Genomic DNA, 15,435 nt, shown 5'->3' with positions numbered 1-15,435 from the left:
AATTCCTGGGAATTCTTGTGTGGTGGAATCTATTGTGGTGTGATTTCTAGGTACCTCCTAGGTCCTTATATATATTTAAGAGTCCTAACTAGGGTCTGAATGGTAGGGATTTACTTATTATATTCCTTATAGGACTAAGGGTTTGGTTTAGGGATAAGGGTCCATGATCCATGGTGGACCCTTCTCAATTAATTAAGGGAATTCAATTCTCTTTTAATGGTAAGCAATTAAATAATTAATTCGGGTTAGAGGCCGTAACACGGGGTGTTACAGTACCAGGCAAAATTCACTGCCTGGTGGCCACAGGTGTGGCCAGGGCCGTGGCCACATCCGTGGCCACTGGGCAGATGTTTCTGCCTTGTGACCACGGGTGTGGCCACGCCCGTGGCCAACTCCCTGTTTTTTCTTGCAGCGCGATTTGGCTCTTTTTAAAGGGAACTTTTCCACCCCTTAAGACACTTTTGATTTCTCTTTCACTCCATAGCTAGGGTTAACTTTAGAATAGCTTAGATAGGTGTAGATTGGTTGTTTCTTTCCATTTCCAAGCTCAAGAACATTGCAAATCTTGGATTTCAAGGCTTCAATAGAGAAATGTTCTTTTTATCTCTTCTCATTACTTTTAATCTATGCTTTCAATTTATCTTTTAATATTGTGTTTCTATTGTTATATTATAACTAGCTAAGTGTTTTGGGACTAGGATTTGGTTTGATTTCTTGCTATTGATGCCTATTTGAGTTGTATTGCATAAAGGTGATTATTTGGGTGCTCTAGGGTTAGTTGTGTGATTTGGGTTTGTTGTGAATTTGTGTATAATTGTTGGATCCCAATTATATGCTTGATTTGGAGTGTGTTTGTTGCTACGAGAGTAGAGCTTGTACTCTAGCCACACATTCACACACTTATTGCCCAATACGAGAGTATTTCGGGTATTAAGGAGAGTTTATGCCTTGTGTTCTTGCTTGGGAAACCTTGGGTTGAATTGCCACGAGAGTGGAGTTTAAGGTGAGGTTGCAAGTCCAAATAGCTACGAGAGTGGTATTTGGACACTTTTGTGCATCTCACTTACCCTATGCCTTGATTTATTTCCCTAATCTTTAGTACAATATTTGGCATCTTAGCTTGAATCAGCCAAGTCCCGGTCCTTTGTTTTACTTGTCTAATTTTTATTAGCCTAATCATATCAAACTAACTTCTTATCGATAGGTCTAGCTTCTAAAAGAATAGTTTTAACTTGTGCTTAACTCCGCTTTGCATCAATTCCTAACATTACAAGAGCCATCTCCAGTGGAACGATATCTTAACACTGTACTGTAATTTGATACTTTATGGATGCGTGAAAAACGTCCATATTAGAATGATTTTCACTAAAGACAATGAGCATTAAAAAACTTGTACTATCTTGTCAGAGAACAAGGACAAAAGCCATAATGCTTTTGGCTCCAACGGCTATACAGTACAAGTGCATTAAATGCTCAATGCCCACTGAGTAATACGCACTAGTTATTAGGTTTGAAATTTTCATTTCCCTCCAACGGATGGATTTTTCCACCTATAAATACCTCTCTTCACCATTGAAGAAGGTGCTGGTTAACTCACTCTTGCAATCTTAAGAAAAGCTCTTCGAGCAGTTTTATTTCCAAAGCATTTCATAACCAGTGTTAGTTGTGAAGTTTTTCAAAGGCATATTCATCCTCATACTTCACAACTTGAAGTAGTCTTGTACTTTTCTCAAGTGAAGATCAATCCAGACGTCAAGGCAAGCTTCAACCTGTTGGAGAACCATCAAATTATCTTTCCAACATCTAAGCTTAGGAAGAAGTTGATAGAGGCGGAGTAAACTCGAGGAGTTGAAAAACCTTTCAAGTGGCTGTCCGGCTTAGTGATCAAGGAAGCCAGCATGAAGTAGTTTGTACTAGGAGTGATAATTCAAACTCTTTCACAAGTTGTGAAAGAAGAGTGGAGTAAGCCCAGTTGGCCGAACCACTATAAAAATCTCTCTGTCCATCTCTCTTTACTTATCGCTTTTACTTTCGTGCTTTGCATATCATATCACATCGACCAAACGCTAAGTTTTACTAACACGAAAGCGTGCAAAGAATATTTAAAACAAAATACTATCTCCGCTGTGTATATCTCCAAAAGGGGTTTAATCGAAAAGAATCGATTAGAGTCTATTCACCCCCCCCCCCCCTCTAAACTCTTTCTAACCCTACCAGGACCAACACTCGGAGGCCAAAAAATGGGCACTTGAAGGCGGCAAAAAAAAAAAAAAAAAAAAAGGCATTGATTGCATTTTATTTTTTATTTTTGAAGACTTTCTCTTTTAAATTGTTATTCTTCATTCTGAAATACACATTAATAGCTTCTATAACATCTTGTACTATATTTTATGTCCAGAACAACATAATAAATATATTACAAGAAGATTTGTTTCATTAGCAAGATAATATGCACTTGTAGGCACAAAAATATGCACCCGATGATACAAAAATGTGCACTAGAAGACAAATTTCGATGACGAATAAATGTGTTTCACGCCTGAAGGAAAATGCGTGACGTTTTCCTCATAAACAATTTTTTCTCAGGTTGTTGTTTTGTAGTTGCGCACACGATTCCTTCACGCCTGAAATTGTCTTCTTCGTCTTGTCTGAGAGAAGTTGAGATTTTCAAAATCTTCAAAAACCTTGTAGAGAGGTTGTTTGTGGAGTAAAGACGGGTGAGTGCGGTGTAGTGGAGAAAATGGAGTAAGTTGGAAAGGGAGACGTTAATGGTGCTATATATGTCTGAGTTTCTAATTTTTTTTATTTTTTTTTTACTTTTTTACCCTTCAGAAGAGGGAAACTTGGTAATTAAGTTGAACTTGATTATAGGAATGTTACCACCTATCTCCTGGCTGAGATAAAAAACTGGCTTAGATCCAAAGGTTATTGTTTGTGCACATTTTATACCTAGAAAAAGCTTTGCATTTAATCTATTTTATATATATATATATATATATATATATATATATATATATATATATAGGATTCTGATCCTATAAGAACCAACTTTCTTATGAGTCCATGAGAACCAATCTCATCCATTAAGGATTAAAAACGCGCATGTTCATATTAGGCATTATGATGTGCACATATTAAGCATGTATTGTGTGCAACATAGGGACATGCTTAATATGCACGTGCCCATTTTTAATCCCAATTAATCTTATCCGTCGATCTATTTTTTAAATTGATGAGATTGGTTCTAAGGATTCATGGAGAGGACACATATACACACACATACATGGTGTCTTTTTTTTTTTTTTTTTCATCAAAGACTTTATATATACTTGTTCTATATATTCTCCATCTTTTTCTTGCAGAAATTAGACAAATTGACCATTTTGGATCTTAGCTGTTCCTCCTCTTTGTTAGAAACCCCAGATTTTGATTCCATGCCAAATTTGATGAGATTATACCTTGGAGGCTGCAGGAATTTAAAAGTAGTCCACCCATCTATTGGAAATCTTAGCAAGCTTGTTTTATTGGATTTAAGTGAATGCAGTAACCTTGAGAGTCTTTCTAGCTTCAATCAAGTTTCATCTCTCAACTCTCTTGATCTTTGCGGATGCATAGAATTAAAAAATTTTCCAGAAATTAAGGCAAGGACACCACATCTGGTGGAGTTGGATCTAATAAATGTTGGAATCATAGAACTCCCCTCATCGATCAAACAACTGCATGGGCTTACTAAGCTAGGTTTGTATGATTGTGAACATCTTGAATGCCTTTGTGATGGCTTATGTGAGCTTAAAAATCTCAAAGTTCTTAAGATTCAAAAACGCTGCAGATATCTAAAATCATTGCCAGAAAATGTCGAAAGCTTGAAGTCGTTGGAATAGTTGAGTTTGGAAGTTATTTTTATTCTTTACCTGAAAGTTTCAATCAACTCCCTCGCCTTCAATACCTTGACATCAGAAATTGTGAAAACCTTGAAGAGCTCCCAGAACTCCCTGAAACTACCAACGAACTATATGCAGATTCTTGTTTTGCCTATAGAGAACACATAGATGAGTTAGCAGACTTCCCGGAATTACAATCAGTAGCATTCTCTTCCTCTTATGATGGTAAAAGGTCAGTGTATGATTTTGTTGAGATGTGTATTCATTTTCCGTCTCGTAGAAAGACTCCTTTCAGTGTTACCGATCCAATCGATTCATCGGATGATGTCTTGAGAATATTCCAATATCGATGCTATAAGTCAAATGGTATCTCCATTGATCTCAATCCCGGCTGGTATTGTCAAAGCTTTGTGGGATTTGCGGTATATTTCCTCACAGGATTAAATACATGGGGATTACACTCCTACAGCGACATTGCTGATGTTGAGCATTGCACAATCATAGTCAAATTGTCATGCAAAGATAATAGAAATGAAGTTCTCAAAAGAAAATGTGTCATTGTCAGATCAAGTACGTGATGATTCAGAATCCAAAGGGAGCCTATGCTTTGCCTACATACCATTTAGTGGTTTGTGGCCTGCAAAATCTAATAGTGTAACCTCAAATGATTTTTCAAGATTTGAGGTGAACTTTATGATTCGGAAGCGAAGGCAAATTGGGGTTGTAGTTTGTTATATGAAAGGTAAACATATTAATTTCGGTACAGTGTCCCTTCAATTACCTTCTTTTTTGAACTTTTTAATACTCTGTACTACCTACGTTACTTCAATAGTAGCTATGAATTTGTATCAAGCATGCTTATTTATTTTCTAAGATAAGTATTAACTTGTACTTTTTAAATATTGAATAAATTAAATAAGCACAATGTTTATGTATATTGCTTTTACTTTTTTAAGGTGGGAAAGACCAGCATTAATTTGGGATGATAGTTGTGAAGGTACTCATACTTTGCTCCTTTGTACTATTATTATATTATATTGTACTACTACTATATTATAGATATTTTATATTCTTAGATGGGCATTTGATTCAAATTAGATTATTCTCGGTATAAGTCTATAAGATATTTCTAGTAATATGAATATTTGAGCATGTATAATTATATTGCATAACTGTACTTTACTTGGTTCAAGTTAATTGTGCGAAAACCTTCCCTTTGCCATTTAAAATGCACACATGTACATGAGTATGTGTACTTAATAGAAACACTCCTTTTGTTGTCACCTATCCTCTTGTGTCTTGACCCTTACCTTGAATATAATATCAGTAGATGCTCAAGTATCCTCACCATGATCCTCATCATGATCATGACAAGATCTCCATTTCTCTCGATTCCACCTGGTATAATCAAAACTTTGTGGGGTTCGTTGTATGTTTTGTGTTTTCAATAGAAGTGAGATGGGAGTCACAACCAAACATTCTCCCTTTTAGGCATTGTGAGCTCATAACCAAACACACACACAAAGATAATGGAAGTGAACCTCCTCTCCAAACCAAATGTGTGATTCGCAGACTATATGATGAGGAATTTCAGGACTCTGTGGATGAACTTGTATGTTTTGCCTACATACCATTTAGTAGTCTGTGGCGTAAAGGCTATCATGGATAATATTACCCCCAATCATTATTTGGTATTCGAGGCGGCAATTCAAGATTTGGATATTTCACAGTAATTTACATCCTCCCACGTGCTCTGTCGGGTCAGAGTGTGGGGGCCCTTAAGGTTGAGAATTCAGCCTTTTTGGGGATAGTTATGTTGTGCATCCGTATGCACCATGATGTCGTTTTATTAAAAACGTGCATTCCACTTTAAAAAAAAAAATCAGGTTCGATTCCCCTCAACAGCATTATGTTATTCATTCATTCTGGAATTTTAGTTCATCGATTCTGGAATTTTAGTCATAGATTCTGGAATTTTAGTTCATTCATTTTGGAATTTTTAGTTCATACATTAGATTATGGAATTTTAGTTCATTGATTCTGGAATTGTAGTTCATCGATTCTGGAATTTTAGTTCATCGATTCTGAAATTTTAGCTCATATATTGTTGCTGAGAATCGAAACTGAATTATTTTTTTTTAAGTGAAACGCGTGTTTTTAATAAAACGACGTCGTTTTTGCATCCGTATGCACCATGCATGGTGCATACGGATGCACGGCATAATTTGCCTTTTTGGGGTAAGATTTGGATATTTCAATAAATATGCCAACGTGTAATGATACACCCAAATGGAGTTGTGGTTTGTTGTATACAGATGATGAATCAGTAACTGAAGCAATATGGAAAAAAAGGTGAACATATAGGGCTTGAAAATTATCATTTTTTCGCAGTTTTTTTTTTCTTTTTTTTTTTTTTTGCAGTTTATATTTTATTTAGGTTAAGGAATTATATATTTCTCAAGAATGGAACAAACTTTTGTAGTTCTTTCAAATTTCAATTACTAAATTAAAAAAAAAAAAAAAAAAAAAAAAAAAAAAAAAAACAAAATGCTTATGCATTATTATTGTGCTTCTACCTTTTAAAGGGATGTTTATTTTTCTTACAGGGAGATTGGTTCTAGTGAGAGTGATTCAGGTACTCATACTTCACCCAAGATTTATATTATCATACATATTATTGTATATTCTAAATTATATCGCATATATTTTATATTCTTTAATATTTTGTATGAGCACATATCCAAACAGCAAAAGCAAAACTATCTAAGAAACTCGACTTTGACAATGCTAATAACAAGTTTAACCATATCTAACATTGTCGATCAATTGTTTTTTCCTTTCTACTTCTGTTTTTCTTGAGTTTTTAATTTAACATTCTTATAACAAGAAAGTAACTAAACTGCTCCACTTTCAAAGAGAATTAGATAACACAAGGTGAATTCTATTTGCATCATTCTAATTGCTATTTACACCACCTATTTAATAGGTGTGATAACTTTATAGGTGGTGTAAATAGAAAATTGTTATTTGCACCACCTTCATTAATTTTAGTCAGACATTATTCTTTTAACAAATATTTATTATAAATGACACTTTTTCCCCTTAGGTATATGTTTTTAACACTTTTTCCCTCTTAGTTATTCATGTATCCACATTTGCCTCCTAGTTATATTAAAAGTAGCATGTTTTCTTCCTTTTATGTTTGATAGACATTTTTACCCTTAAAACTAAAAATTTCATTTATTTTTTCTTCTCCAACAAATTATTGTTTATATGTACGGATGGTCACGGTTCAGTTCAAACAATTTTTTTTTATTTTATTGCCAGTTCAAAATTTATTTATTTATTATAAATTTTATTTCTTATTTTTTTTAAAAAAAATAAATTTAATAACTATTTTATTGTATTTTATTTTTTTGGTTCTGAATCATAAGCAAAGCCAAAGGAAGTTTGTTTTAATTTGCAATCACACGTGTTATATATTACTCTTTCGAACTTCATTCCTGTTAAAAAGGAGAAAAAAGTATTGATTTCTTAGGCTTTCGCAGTCATATTGAAGTTGACAATCCATTACGTTCCAATGACATTTTAGAGTGTGATTTTATATCTAAGATTATATTTGATTTCTCTCTTTTTGAGGAATGCACACCTTCATTAGAGGACATATATACTGTTAGGAACATATGTATTAAGATTTTGATGATACCAATGTAACTTAGATCGTAGACCCCTAACTTTTTGTCATTTCTTTTGCTACCTTCGTTCTAGACGAAAGGTGCCATAACTCACCATGTAATTCGTGTTAAGATAGTCAAACACACAAAACCGAGTTATGATTCTCTAGTTAGGTCTACGTGAACGAAAGAAGATCGAAGGATTGAAGCAGAAGCTACATCAGCAAGAAAATCCACCTCTCGGATCTTCAACAAATGGAGAGATGCTCCTTAACAGGACGAAAGCAAACTTTCGTGAAAAGACGTTAAGTCCATAATCAGACTGCCACGACAAACCATCATCTCATAATTCAAGGAGAATGTTGTTTTTGTCTCAGCTGATGAATCATTCTAGGAACAAAATATCCTAAGGACAAGGAGCACACAAATCAAGGTGCATTAAATGCCATTATACCTCTTTTCAGAGCTAGAAGACAAAACTTGCAAAAGGTCTTACCTCCAACGACTACATGGTACAACCGCATTTAATGAAGCAATAAATGCACCAGGCTCTCCGGTTATTAACCACTGGTCCATAGGTTTGAAATACCATCTCCCTCCAACGGATGGATATTTCCTCTCCTATAAATACCCATCTTCTCCATTGTAGAAGTTGCTGGTTTTTATATCAATTGATCATGCATATTCAAAAGCTCTTTATACAAGTTCACTCTCTTAAACTTTTGAAAACCAGTATTTCAAGGTGTGAAGTTTACAAGAAGAATCATCAGTTTACACCCTCACAACCTTGAAGAAGTCTTGCATCTTATACACGTTGATCATCCATCATTCAACCAGTTAGCCAAGACTTCAACCTGTTGGAGAAACACGCAAATCTTTTCTACCAACCCTCAACTCTGAAGAAGACGTTGATAGAGACGTAGTAAACTCTAGGAGTTGAAAAACCTACAAGTAGCTGTCCGGCTTAGTGATCAAGGAAGCTAGCTTGGTGTAATTTGTACTAGGAGTGATAGTGCAAACCTTTCACGAGTTGTGAAAGAAGAGTGGAGTAGGCACAGTTGACCGAACCACTATAAAAATCTCTCGTCTCTCTCTCTTTACTTACTTTCTGCTTTACTTTCATGCATTGCATATCATATATTCTCAAAACCGAAATTTTTCATAAAATGAAGTTTTTAAGAAAATATAAAACAAATATAACTAATTGTGAAGGCACAACACAACTTTATTTTCTTATACTTACGATTCAGAACCGAAAAAATGAAATAAAATAAAATAAAATAATTATTGAATTTGTATTATTTTAAAAATAAGAAATAGAATGTATAATAAATAAATAAATTTATTTTGAATTGGCAATAAAATAAAAAATTGTTCAAACCGAACCATAATCATCCGTACATATAAATAATAATTTGTTGGAGAAGAAAAAATAAATGAAATATTTAGTTTTAAGGGTAAAAATGTTCACCTAACATAAAATGGAGAAAACCTGTCACTTTTAATATAATTGAGGGAGCAAATGTGGATAAACAAATAACTGAGAGGAAAAAGTGTTATAATCATATAACTCAGAGGGATAACGTGTACAATTTTCCCTTAACTAGAAACTTTTAATTCGATTGCTATAGTGTCCGGTTCAGTTAGAACCGAATCGTGGTCATCCCTACGTATACGCAATAATAATTTGTTAGAGAAGAAAAATAAATAAAATGTTTACTTTAACGGTAGAAATGTCAATTTAATATATCAGGGGGAAAAATCGTCACTTTTAGAATAATTGAGGGGCTAATATGCTAACATGAATAATTCAGGGGGAAAAAGTGCTATAAGTATATAACTTAAGGGGAAAAAATACCATTTTCTCTTAATTAAATTTTGAATTAAAAAATTATTAATTACATCTCATAAATGAGGTTTGACCAAGGTGGTGCAAATAGCAAAATGTACTCCCGTTTAGCTATTTACACCACCTATTAATTATTAAAAGTTTTCACTTTTTTTACAATTTCAAGATGCTTTATACCAACTTTTGGTCAAAGAGTGGTGCAAATAGCAACACCCTTACACAATTGTTATGATTTATGGTTTTGAGACGCATTTTCAATACTTAATAAAGTCATATCATTTATCGTCTAATTAATTAACTACTTTTCAATTCGACTTTAAAGTCACTATTCACAACGTAATATCTATAGAGAGAAAAATATTAAAACATGTTAAACATTTTAGTAAGTAATAGTCATAGGCTCTAAAACAGATGAAGATGAAGATGAAGATGGAGAGGGAGATGGAGAGTACTACCACCAGAATTCTTGTGCAGAGCACGAAGTTTTTCATGGCAGATTGGAAGTCAGTGCTTGAAAGTAGCTCCAGCATCCCCAGTTCGAGAACTGCAGCGAGCCACAAATGGGAGAAGCCACTACCGAGGTATCTTAAAATGAACACCGATGCGGCTGTTGATAATACCAATAACCGGATGGGGTGCGGCTGGGTGTTGAGAGATGAGAATGGCCGGTTCTTGGCGGCAGCTAGTACACCAGGTAGAGGAGCGTCGTCCCCAAAGGAGGCGGAGGCTATGGCCATAAGGGAAGCTTTGAGTTGGATAAAAAGGATGGATCTCCGCCATGTGCAGATTGAAAGTGATGCATTGCAGGTTGTTCAATCCCTCAATCATGTTCAGGATGTGTCTTCATGTGATCTTGTCCTTCTTGATGTTAGAGATATGCTACGCTCGCTTACCGCCGTTGCTATCACTCATATTAGTCGTATTGCGAACAATGTTGCCTATATTCTTGCTAGGGAAGCTTGTTCTATGTCTGTACGTATGGAGTGGGCTACCACCCCTCCATCTTTTATTGTAAACAATCTCTGTGCTGATTTAATTTAATGAAGTTATTTGGTTTTCAAAAAAAAAAAGGGAGATGGAGAGGGAGAGGGAGATGGCGGATCAAAACATACAGAAGATAGTAGTGGGGATGATGCAATGGCAGACAGTAATTCAGGTACTTTATTACATATACTATATTATATTACTCCGTATGGATATATATACTCTTTACGGAGTGTTTGGTTGGAGGGAATTTAAATTCTATTCCCACTTAATTCCACCTAATTCCAAAGATCACTAAATTTCTTAGTTTGATTGGAATGATGGAATTGTAATTCCCTCATTTTCATGAAATTAAAATCTCATGCCTCCTTGGGATTTTAATTCTATGGGTTTTAGGAAAAGAAATATAATGATGAGACAAAATTATCATTCTCCTTTTTTAACCTAAAATTGATGCCGCACAACAACAATGGACATTTTGGACTTTATACTACTTATTTCCTTTCAATTCCCATGTATACCAAACATTGGAATTGAAATTCTCAGTAATTTTATTCCTGTAAACCAAACATTGGAATTTAAATTCTCACTTTATTCCTAGTAATTCATCTCCCATGGAATTGCAATTCTTTTCCCACATAATTCCCTCCCTCCAACCAAACACCCCGTTAATATTTTATACAAACACATATACCATGCAATAAAATATCACTGTAAATAAAAATTATTATGGAATAACATTTTTTTTAAAAATAAAAGGTAAGGCTAAATGATATTACACTATTCTATTATATACATACATTTAAATATACAAACATGCATTGATGCATACACGCACGTGTATATATGTATGTATGGATTTTCTTTTCAATGGGCTAAACTATAACTTTTCTGGTCTGCAAAAAAAGTAACATATATCAAAGAAATTTATTAGTAAAAAAAAAAAAAGTTAAAACGTTTAAATGTGAGTCAAATGATAATGACAATTGTTCAAGCCTTCAAAATTCAACAATTAATGTATTCTTCATCAAATGATAACATAATGCAAGGTAAAAATAGCATTATTTTTTTTATTGTTATTCTATCTTTCTCACACACACATATAAAACATTCAGTATAAAGGATATTTATGTCATTTTAATACTTATTCTAGTTTTATTCCTGAAACGGACCAAATACCGTAATATATATAATTTCTAAAGTCTATTTTAGTGGTACAAATATATGTGGGTCAACTTCCGATTTAGATCGTGGTAAGGTGGATTCGAATTTTTCATAGTGAGACGAAAAAATTGATATATGTACATTCAAAACAAATAATGAGTGAATGAGAAGTTGATTCTCAAAGAAAATGGGTAGTGTAAGGGCACTCTTATGTGTGTGTGCACACACCTATAATTTTTTTCTTAAAAAATTGAAATATATATATATATATATATATATATATATATATATATATATATATATATATATATATATATATCAAAGGAAAAGAAGGTGAAGGTGAGGAAAGGGGTGAATCACTTGATTGTTACGAAGATGTTGTAGAGTATGAAGCAAAAGAAAGTAATGCAGGATACGGTGTTGAAGTTACTAATAAGTTATAAGTTCTGTTTCGTGATGTTCTCAAATTAAGCTCTTAGCCTAAAATAAGAGTTTATTTTGAAACGCTACCTAGGCTCTATTTGGCAAACTTAGCTGAAAAGATATAAGCTAGGAGTTGAAAGCTGAAAAACTATAAGCTCGGAGCTAAAAACTGAAGAGCTGTTAAGCTAGCTGTTATGATTGAAAGTGTTTGGTAAAATTAATTTTTTGATAAGTTGATAAATGTAAAAATAATAAAAATGAGATCTTCATAAAATTTAAATTAGTTTGTTTACATATTAAAATTTAACATATTGTCTTTAAAAAAAATTAACAATTTGAAATAAAACTATTAACATAATCATGATCTAGCATCTCATAATGACGTAGCAATATTGTTGCAAATTTAATAATAATAATAATAATAATAACAATAATAATAATAATAATAATAATAATAATAATAATAATAATATTATTATTATTATTATTATTATTATTATTATTATTATTATTATTATTATTATTATTTGCGGTGAAAGTTGCGGATAAAGGAGAAGAGAGAAAGGTTTTAATTGGGAAGGGTATATTATGTAATTTCTTTAAAATAATAAGGATAAAGATTGAAAAAAAAAAAAAAAAAAAGTTAGGAAGCTATGAGCTTATTTTGAAACGGTACCTAAGGTAGCGTTCCAAAATAAACTTTTATTTTAAGCTAGAAGTTTATTTTGGGAACATTACCAAACAGAGCTTATAGCTTATTAGTAGCTTAAAATAAGCTATAAGCTCTGCCAAACCGAGCCCTAAGGTAGTGTTTCAAAATAAGCTAGTAGCTTCCTAACTTTTTTTTCGCATATTTGTCATTATTATTTTAAAGAAATGACATCATTTACCATTTCCAATTAAAATCCTTTCCCCTTCTCCTTTATCCGCAACTTTCACCGCAATTATTATTATTATTATTATTATTATTATTATTATTATTATTATTATTATTATTATTATTATTATTGTTGTTGTTGTTGTTGTTGTTGTTGTTATTGTTATTGTTATTGTTATTGTTATTATTATTATTATTATGTAATAATGTAATAATAAAATAAAATTACAATAATATTAGTAATTAATAATATAATAATAATCAAAACAAAACTATATACAAAATAAAATATAAATTAAAAAACAAAAAAAAAAAACAAAAAAAAAAAACAAAAAGGCAAGAAAAAAAAAAAAAAAAAAAAAAAAAAAAACAAAGGGGAGTCACCCCTTTGTAAATGATGTGGGATCATTTTGATCCCACATCGAAAATGTTTTGGAAAGAGGAGCTCTTGAGCTCCTCTATATAAGAATAGTTACTCCTCTTCTAAACATAATTGCTTGCCCATCAACGTGTGCAAATATTGAGAAGCCAAAATGTTTTTATTTAAGAAGTTTTAGCTTAATGTCTTCTTATTTCAGTTTTTTTAAAAAAATAATTTATTAGGGGTATTTGAGAAAGATTAACTCAAAATATATGTGTTATTTTAGTTATTAGCAGTTTGGAGCAAATTACTTAGTTAATTAAATAATATTATCGGTGATAATCAAACAAGGCCATTATCGAATAATTATTATGACATTTAAAAAATTTATTGTATAGATATTAAAGTACTCAGAAAACATTTTTCTTTTTAATGTTTGGTTGTACAGAAAATTGTCTAAAAGAAAACTTATATTATTATTATATTATTATTATGTAATAATGTAATAATAAAATAAAATTACAATAAAAAATAATATTAATAATAATAATAATAATAATAATAATAATAATAATAATAAACTATACACAAAATAAAATTAAAATTAAAATTAAAATTAAAAAAAAAAAAAAAAAAAAAAAAAAAAAAAAAAAAAGACAAAGGGGAGGCTCCCCTTTGTAAATGATGTGGCATCATTTTGATCCCACATCAAAATGTTTGGAAAGAGGTGGTCTTGAGCTCCTCTATATAAGAGGTTCAATGCTCCTTTTCCAAACATAATTGATTGCCCATTAACGTGGACAAGTATTGAAAAGCCAAAAGGCTCTTATATAAAAAGCATTAATCGTTTCTTATTTTAGTTTTTTTTTAATTTTAAATTTTAAATTAATTTATTTATTTATTTATTAGGGGGTTTTGGGAAAAGATTAATCTTAATCTTTCCTCAAAATGTATATGTGTTCTTTCTGTTTTTAGCAGTTTGGAGCAAATTGCGGAGCTATTAAATAATATTTTTGGTAAAACAAAACGTTAAAATGGACGAATTTGTTAAAATTTTGGCAGATTTGTCAAATTTGTCAATAATCAAACATGAACATTATCTAATAATTATTATGACAATTAACAAATTAATTGTACTATAATAAAGTTCTTTTGGAAAGTAGGAAAATGATTTTTGGAAAATGAGTTATTTTTCCGAAAACATTTTTCTTTTCAATGTTTGGCTGCACCGTAGAAAATTGTCTATGTGTATTTGATTCTTTTTTTTTTGTGTGTGTGTGTGTGTGTGTATTTCATTTTTTTTTTTTTAGAAAATGTCTTTGTGTATTTGGTTCATTTTTTGGAAAATGAACATGAAGGTGTTAGCTCTAGATGAGGATGAACAAGATTGTAATGGAACTACCCATGTCGACTACAAAAGTTTCAATAATGTATAAATATAATCGATGATATTATCTTTTTTTTAATGGAAAAATTGCTATGGCTCTGTTTGACGGAGCTTATTTAGGAGCTTATAGCTTATTTTAAGTTACTAATAAGCTATAAGCTCTGTTTGGTAATGTTCCCAAAATAAGCTCCTAGCTTAAAATAAGAGCTTATTTTGGAACGCTACTTTAGGTAGCGTTTCAAAATAAGCTCCTAGCTTCCTAACTTTTTTTCCATCTTTATCCTTATTATTTTAAAGAAATGACATAATTTACCCTTCCCAATTAAAACTCTTTTCTCTTCTCCTTTATCTGCAACTTTCACCTCAAATATTATTATTATTATTATTATTATGAGGTTTGCTACAATATTGCTACTTCATTATGAGATACTAGATCATGATTATGCTAATAGTTTTATTTCAAAATGTTAATTTAAAAAAAAAAAAACAAAATGTTAAATTTTAATAGGTAAACAAACTAATTTAAATTTTATGAAGATGTCTTTTTTAGTCTTTTTACATTTATCAGTTTATCAAAAAGCTAATTTTACCAAACACTTTCAACCATAACAACTAGCTTAACAGATCTTCAGTTTTCAGCTCCGAGCTTATAACTTTTCAGCTTTCAGCTCCTAGCTTATAGCTTTTCAGCTAGGTTTGCCAAACAGAGCCTATGTATCTAGACAAAAAATGGAGTAATTTATTTTTTATTTTTTTTATCAAAACAGGAGGGGAGACCCCAAGAGAGACCCAATCTTAGGCACTCTCTCTCGCTTTACGGGCGCTCGTCACCCGC

General features: G+C 31.9%; 1 long non-coding RNA gene across 1 annotated transcript; it reads left to right on the top strand.

The window, feature by feature from the left end:
• Positions 1–9,651: 9,651 nt before the first annotated feature.
• Positions 9,652–11,975, top strand: LOC109184069. Its single transcript, XR_002054699.1, has 3 exons — positions 9,652–9,852; positions 10,488–10,560; positions 11,877–11,975. It is a non-coding gene; the product is annotated as an uncharacterized LOC109184069 (long non-coding RNA).
• The last annotated feature ends 3,460 nt before the right edge of the window (positions 11,976–15,435 follow it).

This window comes from Ipomoea nil, unplaced genomic scaffold, assembly GCF_001879475.1.
Source record: "Ipomoea nil cultivar Tokyo-kokei standard unplaced genomic scaffold, Asagao_1.1 scaffold1250, whole genome shotgun sequence".
Classification (NCBI taxonomy): domain Eukaryota; kingdom Viridiplantae; phylum Streptophyta; class Magnoliopsida; order Solanales; family Convolvulaceae; genus Ipomoea; species Ipomoea nil.
Note: the sequence above shows the minus strand (reverse complement) of the source record. Positions and strands in the feature narration are given on the sequence as shown.